At 38.9% G+C, this 17925-nt stretch overlaps 1 long non-coding RNA gene across 1 annotated transcript; it reads right to left on the bottom strand.

The window, feature by feature from the left end:
• Positions 1 to 1141: 1141 nt before the first annotated feature.
• Positions 1142 to 1593, bottom strand: LOC123983670. Its single transcript, XR_006828257.1, has 3 exons — positions 1529 to 1593; positions 1375 to 1452; positions 1142 to 1293 (listed from the first exon to the last, which is right to left on the bottom strand). It is a non-coding gene; the product is annotated as an uncharacterized LOC123983670 (long non-coding RNA).
• Between the last annotated feature and the right edge of the window lie 16332 nt (positions 1594 to 17925).

Raw genomic sequence — 17925 nt, 5'->3', positions numbered from 1 at the left:
GAGTAGAATCGAGTAGAATACTTATTAAAGTACTTATTAAAGAAATATTCTCAACAAAGAGCACGCCTTTTTTTCTCTCATGTGCCTGCACCATAAACTGTATTAAAAAAGTCATGCGTGATTTTAACAGCCGCTCCACCTTTGGCTGCAGTTTCAGGCATGTTCGTCACCACAAGCTTGGCTTTCTGTTGGTTTCATCTTCTGATATCATATAACAATTCTTTGTACATTTTTATTTGCTATTCACATCACTTGTCACTGATCGATCGCTGCGTTCCATCACATCAATTAAAGGCTTTTGTGGCGCAGCAGCAATCAGCTGATTTGACTTAACGCAACCTCTGGCTGCAGCTGCAGCTGCTTCAAGTGTAGCCTCTCTTTTCCTCTGTGAGTCTTTAGTGTACACTCCTCGTTTTTGGAGGAGGTTTGCGACTCTCCAATAAAGGAAAAAGCACTGCAGAGATCTTTTATTTCCGTATATTCCGTTTAAAATTAACAAAAAAAATGTTCGTTGTTTACTTTCAACATACATATCAAAAAATTACCTTAAATTCGTTTCCCACAAATAGTACCCGTGTGGATGAACTAATTAGGGTGTGGAGCGATCTGATACAATTTCCCAATACTTTTATTTAGCAGTTATTTGAAACAAGAAAAAAAAGACTTTGCAATACAACAATAATATATACAACAACAATAATAATAATAATAATAGGCTACCAATCAACTGCTATGGCTTCAACAGGTGGCATTTTATGCAAGTGTAGCGACTCGAGGGTGGGGTTATATATAAACCAAACTAGAATTAGGTCCCTACAAACTGAAAAGAACTAAAAATACCTTTATTAGGGGACCAAATAAGCAAGAATAACTACGCCAACACTATCCTACAGGACAGTGTAACAGGTCCTAGAACTGAGTGAACAGAGACATACATCCACAAATATAAAGCTTTATTTATAATTTTCAATTTACCAAAATATACTTCACCTATTTTAAATGCATAAAACATAGGCCTCACACACACACTCATCCAGTCACATAAAACCACATGAGGTATTAACAGAACCAATACCTGTAGATTATATCAGTCCCAATAACAGCAGCAGCAATATGGGTACAATCAGTCCTACTAGTTAGTCTATTCCCATTTTATGTATCCCACCCGGATGATGAGCTGAGAGGCTGAGATGTGAAGTTACTCTGGTGGATTACGAGAAGAAAGAAGGCCGTCAGACTTGTAAGGACCATCAAAGAAGGGGAAACCCGCGAGGAAAAGTTCAATGTCAATGCCTATAAATTGGAAAACAATATAATATAAGGAATGTCCCAGTCATATGTAGCAAGAAAGAGAAAGGAGAAAGAAATACACACCGCAGTTGAGAATGAATGCGCACCCCCGCGCTGGAGACGAGCGGGCACCAACTAAGGCCTCAGCCTAGCCGCCGCACGCTACAAGTAATAAAAATTACACTTTATAAACTGCGAAAACCAATAATGCACATTAAACAACAACAAGAACGCTTACCAATTTTAGAATGGACATTGAACCAGGTTGGGGAATACAATGCTGAGCCCTGTGCACCCGCGCATGCACACTGCTCACTGGAGGTCCAAAAGAATCAATATATTAGCGTGGAACAATTTTATAAATAAAATACCACGCAATGACAGGCAGTTAAGCTACTCACCGTTTGAATGTTTTACAATGTTCGCAGCACGAGCTGGGAGATACCCCTGTTGACTCGTGAATGCACCAATGTGCCTACAATGTGTCTACAAACCAAGACGCAACGATTACACACAAGATGATGAATGAAAATACGGTTTATTTTCTCTGTACTCACCGATGGAACACGCAAGATGGGTGCAGATCACCGGGCTTAGGGCCTACACCGTGATCTATTTGAGTTTGGAGCAGCTCAGGCCGGGCAGACGCGTGTGCCGCTCCCAAGTACTGCTTCCACACGCGTGTGACGTCAGAGGCGGGCAAAAGGGTCAACCCAGGTGAGGAGACCTCCTTTTAAAGGCTCCGGTGCGTGACGTATACTTACCAGTGGGCATGCGGGCATACTGCCACACAAGGTATTGAATGACGTACTCGATTGGTATCACTTTAAGGGTACTTAAGGGTAGGTTTTGGTACTTGTATTGTAAAATTAAATGATACCCAACCCTAGCATCCGGTGATATTTTTAGAAACAAACAAGCTGATTTTTGGGCTTGAAACAGCGAAAACAGCAAAAGTAAGTGAGCGGTTGTAATTGTGTATGTATATTGGCTCGTTTGTTGTTACTGTTATCCAGCTAATTAGTCTGTAATTTTGGTGATTTGAGTGATGTGAGCTATACAGCTGATCTCAGGTTGGTTTGAGAGGTTGGACATGAGGATACGTTGTGATTAGAGATAACTGGATGCTTATAACTGCAGCCATGTACAGTGATTATAGAGAGATTTATGTTGTGATATAAGCTTATTTAGATGCTTAGTGTTTGATGTGTGTTCGGTGTGGATAAAAACGGTTGATTTGAACATGAAGCCTCCTAGCTTCACAAAGGTGTGTAGCATGGATAGGGTGATGCAATACTAGTTTCAGACATGAATTTCAGCATTGTGTGCTGCCCCCGGTACCGTGGGCATCAGGGCTCAAGAGTTAAGCTGTTGACAGGTATGGAGGGTGGCTCAAAGTACTATGATACCCATGAGCCTCAGCTGCCATTTCTATGGAGAAGAAGAAACCAGTCAGAGGTACAAATCAGAGGTGTAGCAAGTTCAGAAAGCTGGGAACAAAACACTATGGCATAATTGCAGAATTTATCCAAAACTGACCCATATTCCAAATGCAAAATTATTTCAACATGTCCTCCAAATTAAATGACAAAATACATTGTTTGTCCAACCATCAATGTTGTCCAAGTTACTCAGGAATTCTTTTAGGTTACTTTTTTACTTATTACTCCTTTCAAAAGTTATAATATCACTACTGGTTGTTAAAAGTAATTAGCTCATTTTAGAATTGAATCCACTTTACTGGGACAATAATTACCCTTAGAAGTGAACAATCAGCAGAGCTGAAAACATTGCAGCCTCTCACCAGGTGGTATTATCCAGTATAGGCTATGTCTCTCCCAACCTTTAAACTGATAGCATATTCATAAGAGCAGCAAGGAGTATGTTTGTTTTGTTTTTTTTACAAAAATGTTTTTCACCACTGGCTGAAATAAAAAAAAATAAAGCAAATTATTCATGACTTTTTAACCAATTTTTGTGTAATGTATTTACAAGAACAGTATTCAGTGTTTTTACAAAAACCTTACCTTTTGCTTTTTTTTTAATTATCAAAGATTGAGGTATTTTCATCTTTTTTATAACCAGCTGTGAGAGCATCAAGCCCAAGTTCTCCAATTGTGCGTCATCTAACAGTGTCCAGAACCTGAATGGCCCAGAACCCTGGACCCACTGAAATGACTCATCCCACTTAGAAACAATATTAAGCACATTTCAGTTTTGTACCTCATTCATGTCATATTCATTCCACATACTGTAAGAAATTGCTGGGTGAGTGTGTCAGCATGTGAGCAAATAAATGTGTTTTTGATTCAGCACTGAGCAGGTGCTAAGGAAACATCAGGTGTTGTGGGTCTGCTTAACCCACATGCACTCCTGAAAATCTCAACAGATTTGTCTTGCAGGCAAAGCAAAGACCTGACCATTTGCCAGTTTGTTTGATTTTATCAAAAGAGGTTAAACTTTGAGGCCAGGTGTATTCTTTTTTGTTAAATGCAAATGTGAAAAAGTCCCTTTCATTCCAAGGCGCATGTGTATAACAAAGTATTAGGATCCTGCAGTCTGACAGCAAAGAGTTGAATATCCCACTCGAACATAAACAATGCTGATGTGTGAGTGTAATACACCCAATCGTTTCTCCATTTTTCTTCAGCCATGTGAGACAGGTGTTGTTGTGTGCCGTGTAGTGGGACTGAGTGGCATTTTAAACTGAACTCACCATTCTTACCTGCACCTGCATTGTGTCTCCAGAGCAACTGCTTTCCCATTTAGCGCCTGACAATATCCAAGCTTTCTATTCATTTCCCGTCTTTCAGGCAGGAGGAAATGAATCACAGGGCTGTCAAGGAGAGGCACAGGAGCAATAACAGGAGTGTGAGAGAAAAGAAACTTTGATATGTGAGGTTTACTCACGCTTTATTCCTTACTGACCCTTGGGGTATGTTAGGGACATCACACTGCTAGACTCTAGCTGCTAAAGCTAACAGACCTGCAGGTGTAATTTCATCTGCCTATCTTTTCTGCCTCCGCCTGCCTCCCCCTTTCTCTCTCACTTTCTGTTTTTGGCATCCTCTACCTCTCTTTTTCTTTCACACAGGCAGCCTGACTGCCTGTCCTGTGTCACTTTCATTTAAATCACAGATATCATGCTGCTGATTCTCAGTTCAGGCATTTTAAGAAAATACTGTCAGACAGAAATTACCTCAATAATCAATATATCATTATCTCTGCAGACCTAAATCACACATACACCCTGTGCGCACATCAACAGTACTAAATAATCCTTTGTTGATATATTCACACAAAAATGTTTAATTCTGAACTATTTGAATTATTTTTTTTTCTTTTCTCAAGACTACAGTGTAGTACAGGATAGAGAGACTAACACACCAAAAACAAAATTGGATAGATAACACATATGAAAGGCTATATTTTAAAAGACAATTAGGTGCAATATGAGGTATCCTGTCATGAAGGGTTGGAAAAGTAGCCCTGTGATGAGAAATAGGAGGGTCATCAAAATGAATAAGATTTTCCCCCGAGAACCATGAATGACTGCACTTCATTGCAATCCATCAAATAGTTATCGAGATATCACTCTGATCCAAAGATGTTGGACCGACAGACCACTTGACAGGGCAACATTGCTTCTGTGGCTAAAAAGACAACATGTGGACAAAGGGGCGGAAGGTGGAAGAAGTTAAAAAACAGGACTGCACAACTGTGATTAATTAGCTGTCCATCACAAGGGTGAAGATAGTAGGAACAGGCAGATTGCCTATTAGATCTGAATAAGAACGATGGAGTTGGAGTCAAGTAAGGTGTCTGAGGCTGATGTCAGAGGACATTTCACACTAATGTAATTCCATTGTCAAACACAGGCCAGAGTCTGAAGCACCGTTCCCTCCTCCAATACCTCACAGCTGAGCTGCAAAGGGCAGAGAATGGACTCTGCAAACATGTACATTTATTCCTAATGCTCCGCATTAAAATTCTGCCTTTGGTAAATGTGATTAAGACTTTGTTAACTGTATATATACATAATCTTATGATGACCAATACATTATTTGTATCTTTCATACAGGTTAGTGCTGTTCAAAGTGCTTCAAAGATGACAAAGAAGACTTAAACTAATCAGGGACAAACTGATCGGAACTGGAACATCGTGAGAGGCAAGGTTGATGAGAGTTTAGAGTAACGATAGCACCTCTGTCCTGCTCCTTATTTGGTTTGGGGAAATGTACACAACTACAGCCAAACAAAATAACATTTAATAACATGTTTATAAATGGTAACACTTTACAATATTGTACACAAAAATGTTAGTAGTTACTAAGGAACAAGTGAGGAACAACATAGCCATTAAAGAATCATTTATGAGTAATAACTCATACTCAACATTAATAACTGAATAGTTTCTAAGTAGTTTGCTTTATCTGACCATTGCCTACCATTTTTGTGCCCTCTCAAGTAAAGTGGTGCATTACACTCAGTAGTTACTGAGGTGTCCCTCACTACTTCGTGATTACCTTACCAACTCACCCTTCGTGCTTCTTATAAAGGGTAAGTAATGGTAAGGAAATTATAAGCATTGTTTCACGTAAAGTATGTAGCCATCAGATCTAAGACCCTTTTTTAGGGTTCTCCTTACAAAACGAATCAGCTGGAAACAGGCAGAGTCTAGTGAGTTATCCCTTTCACAAATGAGAATTGAGAGACCTGCTTAAGTTTACATTTGAGTGAAATTGAAGATCCATTTTTTCAAAAAGTTGCTGCAAATTATGAGTGGTAAATTAGCAATTGCTATCATTGTAAACAGCATGGACTGTGCGAGAAAAGTAACTAAGGTGGGTGATTCAGGACTGATCAAATGTCAATTCAACTTCCATGATATTGAACAAAGGGGCTTTTCATACTGCATATTCTTAACTCAGGGTTAACCTAAGCTCCGGATAATAAGTTTCACACTGCACTTAGAAGATAAAGAAGATGATATACTTCATTAATTCTTCTATTAGCCTTGGGTTACATATCCGTTGGAACACACGACTGATGTTTACATTTATATTTACTAGGGCTGACCCCAAATAGTCGAAGATTTGATGCTCCAATGGGCGGAGCCTGATTCGACTGTCAATCTCACAGTCAAAGCTTTGCACTGACACAAAGATCATGCCATTATGGGGGTGCTCAGTGTTTGATTTTACATAGAACTTTTCTCCCGATAAGTTAATATACAGCTTATTGCAATATTCATTTCAACGTTTAATGCTGTATATAAACATGTAAAAATAATAATCCAATAAATGTTTTTAAAGTGCGTAAATAAATCCAAAATTGTAACCCTAACCCTGGGTCATCAGTGCGCATGTATAGGCGTAACGTGAATGTGTGTAGTGGCAGGAGGAACACTTGCTGAAGAGATGGAGCCACAGCGACTTTCGGCTCGCAATCGGCATGCACAAAAACACACGTATCGACTATCATTCGACTATAGGCAGGACTTGACGATTCTGATTCGACTATGTAAATCCTTAGTCGTGGACAGCCCTAATATTTACATTGTGTTTACTTTAGCACTGTTTCACATTGGCAACTTTTGTTTAGTTGATTTTCAGGAGATAACCCTCCAAACTTGGGGCTAACCCTGCTCCTGAGCAGTTCCAGCAAGCCCTAGGCTATAATCGGGGTTGCGGTTAGCCCACTTTGAAATGTGTCATGATTGTGCCAATATGAAAGCTTTTTTAGCCTGGGGAAGAATGTTCTAATAATTATTTTAGCCCTGGGCCAAATGCTGTGTGAAAAGCCGTTTAATTAGTTATATTACACTTTCTGCACATTTCTGTTTCTACATCAGAGTGTCCATGACACCTGATCTTTCTGTTATGCCATGGAACATCCTTGTGTATCTCTTTGTATCAATATTGCTTTGAACAGAACTGCTTTGAACATTTATTTTTATGGTAGCATGAAAATAAAATAGCAAACAGTGTACATACAGTAGATGTTCATAGTAAAGCACAAGTACATACATACATAGATGGGGGTTTTTTTCTCAGTGAAGGACGTACTCAGTAAGGTGTTTCTGGCATTAGAAACAATAAAGAGTGTCTTGCCAGCAGACAACCTTTAGCATACATTGACAAATATTGTCAATAAATGAAATGGCTATATAAAATATTGGGACAATAACTATTCTATATCATTATGTTTCAACTTAGTATGCACAATCAAAGATCTCCAATAATGTCATGCTGACAGTACCTGGGCACCACATTGCACATTGTTCTCGCTCTCCTATGACAGCATGTTAGTGTGAGTTTTTTTATGAAGCCTTGTGCTTCACTTTCTCGAGCTCTCACCTCTGTGAGGAAACTGATATTTTAAGGTCTGCCATCTGCACAGGTGCCAAAGCAGCCTGGGAGTTCTACTGGATCAATCTGAGATTATTCCCCAGGTTCCTTTGGGTGAAAAGATGCCCTGGCACACACATCCACACACACACGTGGACACACATACTTGCGTGCACACACACACTTAAAGATTTTTCTGAAGTGAACAAAACAATTAAGTAGAGCCTGCAGCATCAAAGTCCTTCAGTTAAAGATGCCCCGTAGGGAGGTGTAGTGGAGACTGAAAAAATCAAGTGAGTAAAAAGCCACTGCATATTTATTCTCTAGCCTCAGGCATTTGTATAGAGGTTACCTCTGAGGGATCTGCTCATGTTCTTTGTTAAACACCTTTGTTCTTCAGCACAAGCACAATCTGTGAATAGAGGCTAAAGAACATTTAAACCTATCAGTATCCATCATCAGTGAAAGTGATGTTTCACAAAGTTTATCCAATGCCAAAAGTTTGTTAGACAACACCTAAGTTTCTGGATCCTTTTTGTTTCTCTTTCCTAGAAATGAGTTGACAATCATCTTATTTTTCCTGGAAAGGGCTATGTGAATATGTAATTGTAAAGGTAGCAAAACATACAATTATTCAGAGGACAGAATTCCACACAGGTTCTTTAAAATAATTTTAACAGCTTCTTGTGTACACAACAAGAGAAACCTTTCCACTTTTATTTAATATTAAGTCTTTTTGGCTTTTTATGAGAATGTGATACATTAGGAAGTATTCATGAACTGTACTTTGTTACATTTTGTCAGTTTTAACATTACATTTTATGAACATTTATTCATTTTAGCTGACACTTTTATCCATTTTAGCTGACACTTTTATCCAAAGTGACTTACAATTGCTATGTACTGTATGCCAGAGGTTGCACGCCTCTAGAGCAACTAGGGGTTAAGTGTCTTGCTCAGGGTGGATGTGTCATAGTGGGGAATTGAATGTTGGTCTTTTACACCAAAGGCTGCAAATGTATATTATATTTCTTAAGATTGATCGACTAGCATTTTTTACATTGTGGCAAATGAAGTTCTATGACATTGTTTTTGTAGTTCCCAATGCCCCAATCACATTAACTCCCAGCAAGCAAGATTTGTTCTGACTTTGTTTGTCTCACCACGTAGTTATTGTGTTGGCAGACCTAGAACATTTACTGTCATCAGTAGCTATCACTAATAACAACAGCAGTGTTTGCCTCTCCCTGTGTGTCTCCCTTTACTGTTTTTGTTCCCCTTCTGGAAACATCTAGCTGAAATGTCTTGCACCAGTACTCAAGTGAAACCGAAGGTACAGCAAAATAGAGAAACTGATGCTGAAGTTTGTCCAAAAAACAAATATAATAAGAGATATTTTCCAGCGTTCATCTGAAAACTCAAACAGTACTGGACTGGTCCAGATTCAAATAGTTTTCCTCACCATGCCTGCAACAGCTTGATCCTGCAGGTCTTGGGGAGAAACACAAACAAAAAAATGAGCTAAGAGCCATCACAGTAACAGCCTGATTCTTGGTTGATGGTTGAAAATACTAGTATAACACAGTTTAAACCACACACCCACCAATTAATTTGTATGAATATTGCACAATTATGATTTTTCTGTCCCAGCCATCTGTCAAGTTGACTCTAGGGTTTGCCTAGCAATTGCAGTCATCTGTTGATCACTAAGGAGTTGATTATACTCAAGGAGATCAAGCATGCAGGAATAATCCCTCACTTTTTTAGGGTGAATAACATTTGTTTGTTTAGTTCTATGCACATAGTATTAGTATTACTGCTGTATTTTTTGTGCAATCAGAAGAAATGTCCTACTTAAAGTTATGACATGGCAGAAAGGAGAGATTAACCCACATATATTGCTGTACATGTTGAGGATAAAATGTGAACATACATTGGAGAAGAGATACAAGAAGAAACTAAATGTGTTTTTGATTAAACACATTTTAATTTACTGAAACAATTCATTGTATCCAACATCATACCCAATAATATTTTGTATAGTACATTGATTATACTTGGGATGAATCATAGGGCCAACACTGGTCACTGGTCCAAAGCTGATTCTAAGCTCAAATAGACCTGCACCAGCAAAGTCTGCACCAGCAAATCCTGCCGGCATTTTTCCCAGATTGGAATGATGCTGTCACTAAAAGGATGTTGTATTCCCATAATTGCAGAAATTGTAAAAATGCAAGACACACCAATATGTCATACTTTTAATAGAAGAAAAACAATGTTATATAAGACAGCACAATAAAACAGCAATAAAGGAAGGTTACAGCTGGCTCACCAACCATAATAATGAAATATCCAATTTGAGCTCAGATTTGAGAGATGATCTGTTTATTCTTCTTTTTTTTTTTGGCTTCTTATTTGCCCATATGTGAGATAATCTTTTCTGGAAAGCTTACAAGTTTAGCAAAACTCTAATCACTTTCAAAACAAAAAAACACATGTTTGATAAACCTCTCACATTAAATGATAATTTATTGTTGTACTAATTGTGCAATATTTGTACTGCACATTTGTTTGATGAGTCAGGTTTGGTTTTTGCCAGCACTTCTTGGACAGATCTACTATATTTTCAACCTTTGCTTCTGTTAAAAACTATTGTCTGCCCATATGGAAATTCATTTCTGCTACCCTTGGAAAGTGTTGGATGAATGTGTTTGTATCTGAAGCTTGATATGCTTGGAGCCTGAGATTTGCTAACTGGGAACATTGGTGAATCAGTGGTCCTGGTTGGTCATGTTGGTGTCTGATGACTTGCCACTTGTGATATGTCCATTAATTCAACAGACAGAAACTATCCTTGTCTCGTGCTACATACACAGAATGTAAGTTGTATCTTACATTCTGTGTGTGTCATGTGAATACCAAGGAAGATTGAATTTCAGATCTTCTTAATGTGAATTAAAAATAATCCTCCCCATTGTGCGTCAGGTCATGGGTCAAACTGGAAATAACAACTCTCCATGTTTGCACAGCACGCCCGTTGGACAGCAGCTGAACCCATTTTAGAGCAAAATGAGACCTGCTGATCTCTGTGTGCAGCATGTTTTGAGTATTTGTGACATTTCGAGAAGCAGGGAGGCTAAGTTGAACTAGTAGGTAGAATTTGGGAGAATCTGTGGATTGGCTGTTACGTTAAAGCAAGAATGCACACTGCACATGCTTGGTCAGTGTGACTCTTTAAATGGCACACCTAAGAACAGAGTCTCTTTTATGTAGCTTGTCTCCTCCTAGCTGCCCGAGTTTCATTGTAATGAGGATGTTTTCAAACAGCACTCTTTAAATTCTGCCCACATCTGTTTCACATGGTGCTTCCACGTTACTGCATTTGAAGTCTACACACACTCTGTTAGGAACCTGTGTTAAAAGGGTTCAAGGTGTCAGTATTGATGCCACCTTTTAACTGTACCGTTTGTTTTACAGGTCATTAGCAAGAATGTCCTTTTGACCTTAAGGGCTCTGTTGGTTTTCTGTCCTGTTCCAGTCAATAGTGTGGGCTTGTCTATGAATGCATCGATGTATGAGTAGAGATCAATGCTGCTGGCCAGAACCTTTTTTTCTTTCAGGGTGTTAAATTAATCACAATTAATTTTCCAGATTGTGAATCAAAATAGTATGTTTACAGTACCATTGTTACACCACTACTGCACCTGTTATCACAATTATATGTATTGTATATACAGTATGAATGTATTTTTTACCCATGACTGTAACATCATCTCAGTCTTGACTGATCATTAGAAAAATGTTATCAAGGTTAACAAGGTGTTATACTGTATGTCTGACGACTCTTCAGTGAAGAAAAAAATTACATAAATGTTGTGGTGGAAATGGAGACATATGCCATTTCTGATTATGAATGAATCCAATTTTAATGCAATTAATTGTCTAAATTCTGGGATTTTTAAGATATGTTTTTGGTCTTTTTGCCTTTATTAAAGGAACAGCTAAAGAGAGACAGGAAACGTGGGAGAGAGATGACATGCAGGAGGGCAAGGGCCACGGGTTGGATCCTAACCAAGGCCACTGCATTATGAAGCATGAAGCATCCTTTAATGCTAGGGACGCTATTGATCAATAGCCTGACCACAAAAAGCCATTACTGGATAGGCGTACCCAACCTGTGGCTTGAGATGGTTCACGTTAACCCAAGTTCAGTTTAAATGGAAGGGGTAAATCCTGTATTGGAGTACAGAGGGACTGAAATGGCACCTCTGACTCTGCACTAAAAATGTAACGGCCACAAACAATCCTAATTTCACATCAACCAGAGGAAAACTCTCCATCTGTCTGTACCTCACTCTCTCAGTGACAAATGACCTTGACACTGAAGCAGCATAAGTACAGATAGACCCACACACTTCATCAAAGACACAAAAGAGAAGCTTTAAGAGAAAGAAAATAACCATGGAAACACTCAGAGAAAATCCATCCATTGCTTTGTGCCCTTTTAAACTGTCAAGTAATGATTTAGGATGAGGTGGGGTGTGGGGCGCACACCCTTACAGCTAGGCCCCACCACCTCGGGAAGAGGCAAAATAAGACAGCAGGGAAGGCAGGAGGAGGGGATGGAGGAGGGATTGTGGGGAGAGTGTGGGAACATAAGGGGAAAAAATAAATCCATATCCGTGCCTGGATGCCTCTGTCCAGCCCGTCACTCTGAATTCATCATCAGTCAGAAGCAAAATGTCACACCTTTCATCTGTTCACCCTGAGTTGCGGACTTTTAATTGCATTGGTAGAACATAGTTTTATCGAAGTGAGGCTGCAGCAGGGATGTGAGCGAGGTTTACCGGGAGCAGGAGGGCTGGGTGAGGGGCGATGGCAGCCAGCAATAAGACAAGAAAGCAATAAAACTGATAAATGATGCCAAGACACACAGCTACAAAGACCCCACCACCACCTCCACCTTCTTAGAAGCACACCTCTCCTGTACCAGCTGCACCTAGAACACCCCCTTCTCACTCCAACACCTACCATCCCTCCATCTCCTCTGGACTGGACAGCTCTTATTGAGCACTCGTCTGTTTACAAATCAACGCTTCCCATTGGGTTTTGGATCAATGGGATTATATTTCTTATAAAGCAGGACAGAGCAGAGAACGGTGGGGGTGGCAGGCACAGAGTTTTAAGTGTGTGAGTGAAAAGCAGCGGATCGAGCCATCACACAGGCTGCACGAGGTCTGTTGGAGAATGTGATAACAGAGCGACGATTTGGGGAAAGAAAGGGGTTGGGTTGGGGGGGGTTGAAGAGAAGAAAAGCCAATGCCTACAGATGGGATGGAGCGTGGGGAGCTTATTGATCTCCTGTCCGTCTTCTCTTCAGAAGATCAGTGGCAAACAGAGGCTCTGGTGCTCACATAGTCAATGCAATGATGAGGAGGGTCTGTCAGGGGATATGGAAATGTATGGCAAACTTTGCAATACAGCATGTTTGCATGATGCAGATACTGTCCTGAAATGTCTTTGAAAGATAACTTGGGTAACAAAGGGTAAAAGCCAAGATGTTTTTCAGAAAACATAGCAAGCTGGTAAAGCACAGAAAAAGCATGAAGTATTCACATTTGTTAATTAGCAGAATTGTGACAGAATGTGCCCACAATGAGGATAACAGATTTGTTTTCATTTCAATCTTCTGACATGCTGTTGAAAAAATACTTTTTTTTTTTTTAAACGCACTTGGTTTCTCCCAGTGGAACTTCTGTTTGAAATCCAAATCTCTTTGTGTTTGTGCTCATGATGTGTGTGTTTCCTGTGCGTATGTGTGAACTGCTCTCCAACAGCGGCTTGTGTTTACATGCATCCCGAGTTCATGTACATAAAGTATGCTCTCCAATAATTATAAATCAAACATAATAATCTTTCTCCCATTTAATTAGATTACTGATGCAAGGGTCAAAAGTAAGGGACTGCATGACAAAAAAAAGATGGGAAGCGCTTCCTTGAACAATGAATGATGAATATGGTGAATGTATTTGCATATTTTGAATGATTAAATGTATGTGTGTGTGTCTTCAAAAGTTAAAGATTACACAAGTGCTATTTTGAAAAAAAACAGTGAGCTGGGAGAGATACTGAAAGACAAAGAAAGAGATTCCTTAATTACTGGCAGCTCTCCAGAATGAGCATTCCAAACAGTTTAGTTGACTGGGTGTTTAGACATTTTGATGTGTCTCGTCTAAACCTGCTTCTGAGCTGTGTTTTCACTTCCTTGTCCCCAAGAGGTGACGCAAATATATTCCTATTGCACACGGTGCTATTGATTTTTCTTAGGTGGGAGAATTAATCCGCGCTGAGCACAAATCATCTTTGAAGCAGGTGTTTATTCCCACTCTCACCTTCAGTGCAACACCCTGGATGCATTTTATCGTGTGGTAATTTGAGCGGGTGGATGCACTGGCATGCTCTGTCAACTTAAAGCCCCCATCTTCAGTCCTTGCCCTCTTGGAAACACACCACAGCCAACAAAAACGTACACATTTGCGCGCATGCATGCTCAGACACTCACGCACACACAGATTAATGTCAAGGACTTTCCTATTTAGAATTCTAAAACATTATACATGCAGATTAAAACCACATTTCTCCTTGCATCTCCTCTGCTGTGGGATATTCTGTGGGCTTGTCCCTTTTATTTCCTCCCCTCTTCAAAGTGTCACCAAATGTAATCCTCCTTAATGGATGTGTAATATTTACACTTATACCATAATCGCTTAAACATTCATTTACGGAGCCATATTTGGTTGTTCGTGGCCCTGACAGCCTATTCATCAAAAAGTAAATGTGCAGAACCTCGCGCCCCCTGCAGCAATCAATCAATATGCTCCTCTCCCGGCTACCATCAGTGGAGATACGTCTCAGGCCAAAATTAATCACTGTGAAGTTTGCATAATCCCCCTCTGCTTCCCCCCACCCACGTTTGAGAACCTTTACCTTTGAAGACCATTTTGATGACTGAACGGATTAATCAGAATCCCCCATTCTCAAGGCTGATGAAATTGTAAGAGTTTATGCAGCGGTAATATGATATATAAAAAATTGGTTATTTATATTCAGTGATTGGATCTCTCGCTTAACTGATTGTCTGGTCTTTTACATTTCTACTTTTGAGAAACTGTACATGACTCTACATCATTCCCAGTAATGCTGCGTTGAACCATGAAATGCATGGAGTCTGTCTAACCATGCAAGGTTTCATCAGACAATCTGAAGTTGTCATCTTGTGTATGTATAAATGAAGTAAAAGTATCCAATCAATTTTGATGAACATGAAATTCTCTTCTTGTGATTATTGTTATCCATTAAAACTAAAATGAATCAGCTGAAATGACATGTTAACATGGAAAATGTGCATCTGGATGGTGTGCAATGCTTGCAAATGTAGTACACAAATTTGATCATTTTGTTTGCTTGTCTATTTGTTTTAGACCTAGCTGATAGCATGACTAGCAGTATGAATTAATGAGAGGACTTCTGCCTATGATGGGTTAAAATGTGAAAATGTCCAATTGCAGACACATTCTACTGCAGTGATAGGCTACTGATGAAAAGTGAACTTTTCTATTTCCTAGTCTACAGTAAATATACAATAAATATGACATAATGACATCTAATACTGCCCCCACATGAAGAGAGATGTCAGAGGCTTCTTTGCCTTGTTCTACACCGTACTCTTCAAACAGAGCATTGTGCTGAAATTAAGTTTAAAAATTAAATTTATTTTTAAATAATAAAAACACAAGTAAAATATAATAAAATGAAAAATATGTAAATTAAGTACCATGTGAATTTCCACCCAGTCTAATTCCATGGCTTTAGCCTGTTTGACCAGAACAATTTCATCTCTCCTAAACGCAAATACAGTAGATAGCAGACAGCAACAGAAATGATGGATGCTGATGACAATATCAAAAGTACTTTTTTGGAACCATAAATGAAGCATGCCACTGTTTATTGTGTGCAGATTGTGTTTTGAATATTAAAATAAGCTGTAATCTGTTGGATCCCACCTAATAAAGGGAAAAATTACATTTGGCCCCTTACTTAAAAGACATATCGTAAATATTCAGCCCTTCAATTCCACCGTGACTGTAAAATATTGGCCCACCAATGAACAATGCTGAAAAACTGACTCCTACTCTACTACTGTGTATGTATTATCGAAAACAACACACTATTATGTAGTAGTAGTAGTAGTAGTAGTATTAAACTGTAGAACAGTTTGGCTTGTTTTTACATATACATCATGATGTGTTTTCCATGTTGCTACATTGGATACAACTTAAAATGGTGCATATACATGTGAGTGCTTAATTGAAGAGGGATACATTTTGCATCATTAATTAAGTACTGTATATAAAATGGCAGCTTGGGGTAGGCACTGTTTTATAAAATGATTGGCCTAAAAAGTGATAAATAAAAGCACTGCATCAGGAAAGCAAGTATCATCAGTTTTAACACCAGAAATAAAGAGATTAGAACCAAGTGTGTCTGCAAAATGGTTAACTTCATATGCAGTGCTGAAAAAAGGTTTGAAAGGGATGTAACATGAATGTTGCCATAAATTATAAGACACTGGTGTTTAATTAAATTACTAGATTATCACTGGATAAAAATAAAACTATTCAATCTTTACTGTAATGAATGGTCACCATGTAAATCAGAGCAGCAAAAAATGTATAGTACAAAGTCATATCAATCAATAAAATCGGTCTGGCACATCTGCTTAAGCTAGCACCACTGGAGCAATTTACGATCATGGTTGTTTTCACACGTCCTAAGTGGCCAGTTCTACATCCCAGAGCTCCATAATGTCGATATCACATTTGGTGGTGAAAGAGTGATTCTGGGAAAAGGTCAAAACAAACTCTGACATCAAGCATTGGATGACAGGAATTGACTGTGTCTGATAATGGATATAAGAGTTGGGAGGCATCCAACAAATGTACATGATGGAGGCTACATACACACACACACAAGACATCAAAAATGTGATTATGCTGCTGTCGTTATAATAACATTTTACTCATAAGTGAAATGGTTTTCGTAATGTCATAATTATGCTGCCTGCTATCAAGACGAAGCAGGGCATTCCTATACATTTGTTTTTGTAAATTGAAAGTTGAGGAAAATAAAATAATTTTGTGAAACTGAGTTAATGTCCTGCAATAAATAAGTGTAAGAGCAAATTATCCTGTTTAGGCCTCTTCTTTGTGCTGTAAATATCTGACAATTGCACCTGATCTGAGGAAATATATAATAAATATCATAAACCAGATTAGAAAGCCTGTGACAGTCTCATATATCTATACACATATTATTATATGTTATCAAAATTATTTCGGAATGATTTACTGACGTTGTCATGGCAACAGCTGTTCCAACGTCCCCATCCCTGCTCCTCTGCATCTGATTCTACTGAGTGATTCATTTCAGAATCAGAATCAGTTTTATTGCCAGGTATGTGTACACATATGAGGAATTTGACTCAGGGTTGTACATTGCTCACGATGTGCTTACTTATACAATAATAAAATAATAATATAATAATAATAATAAAATAAAATCAGACACAAACTACAGAGTAGACAACACTAATATACAGACTATGAACAAAACAATATAGACATATCGACAAATAGTGCAGTAATCAGAGTGCAAAGGATGCAAGAGTAAACTATTCTCATTATGTACATGTTGAAGGTGGATATGATATACAGGTACACATACATGCATACATGTACACATGTACACAGTGTGATGGAGCAAAGTGCAAAGGATGCTGGAAAAAATAAATAAGACCTATGACCTTATGACCTGAGGTAGGTGTATTGGTATACAGTATATACAATATGACATAGTGTGAACAGCACTGAAACAGAGAATGGTGAATAAATAAATAATAAGTGGAAACCAGTAAACAGGTGCTGATTAGAGACAGAGTTACTGGGTTATTGCACAGGAATTGTTCCTGACACTGTGAGTCAGAAATCAGCTGTTCATCAGAGTGATGGCTTGTGGGAAGAAACTGTTCCTGAGTCTGTTGGTTTTGGCGTACAGTGCTCTGTAGAGCCTACCAGAGGGGAGGAGCTGGAACAGGTTGTGTCCAGGGTGAGATGGATCTGCAGTGATGTTTCCTGCCCGTTTCCTGACTCTGGAAATGTATAAGTCCTGAATGGAGGGCAGGTTGGCACCGATTATTTTTTCTGCAGTCCTGACTGTACGTTGCAGT

The sequence above is a fragment of the Micropterus dolomieu genome, linkage group LG02 (assembly GCF_021292245.1).
Source record: "Micropterus dolomieu isolate WLL.071019.BEF.003 ecotype Adirondacks linkage group LG02, ASM2129224v1, whole genome shotgun sequence".
Lineage (NCBI taxonomy): Eukaryota > Metazoa > Chordata > Actinopteri > Centrarchiformes > Centrarchidae > Micropterus > Micropterus dolomieu.
This window is presented reverse-complemented; position numbering and strand designations above follow the sequence as displayed.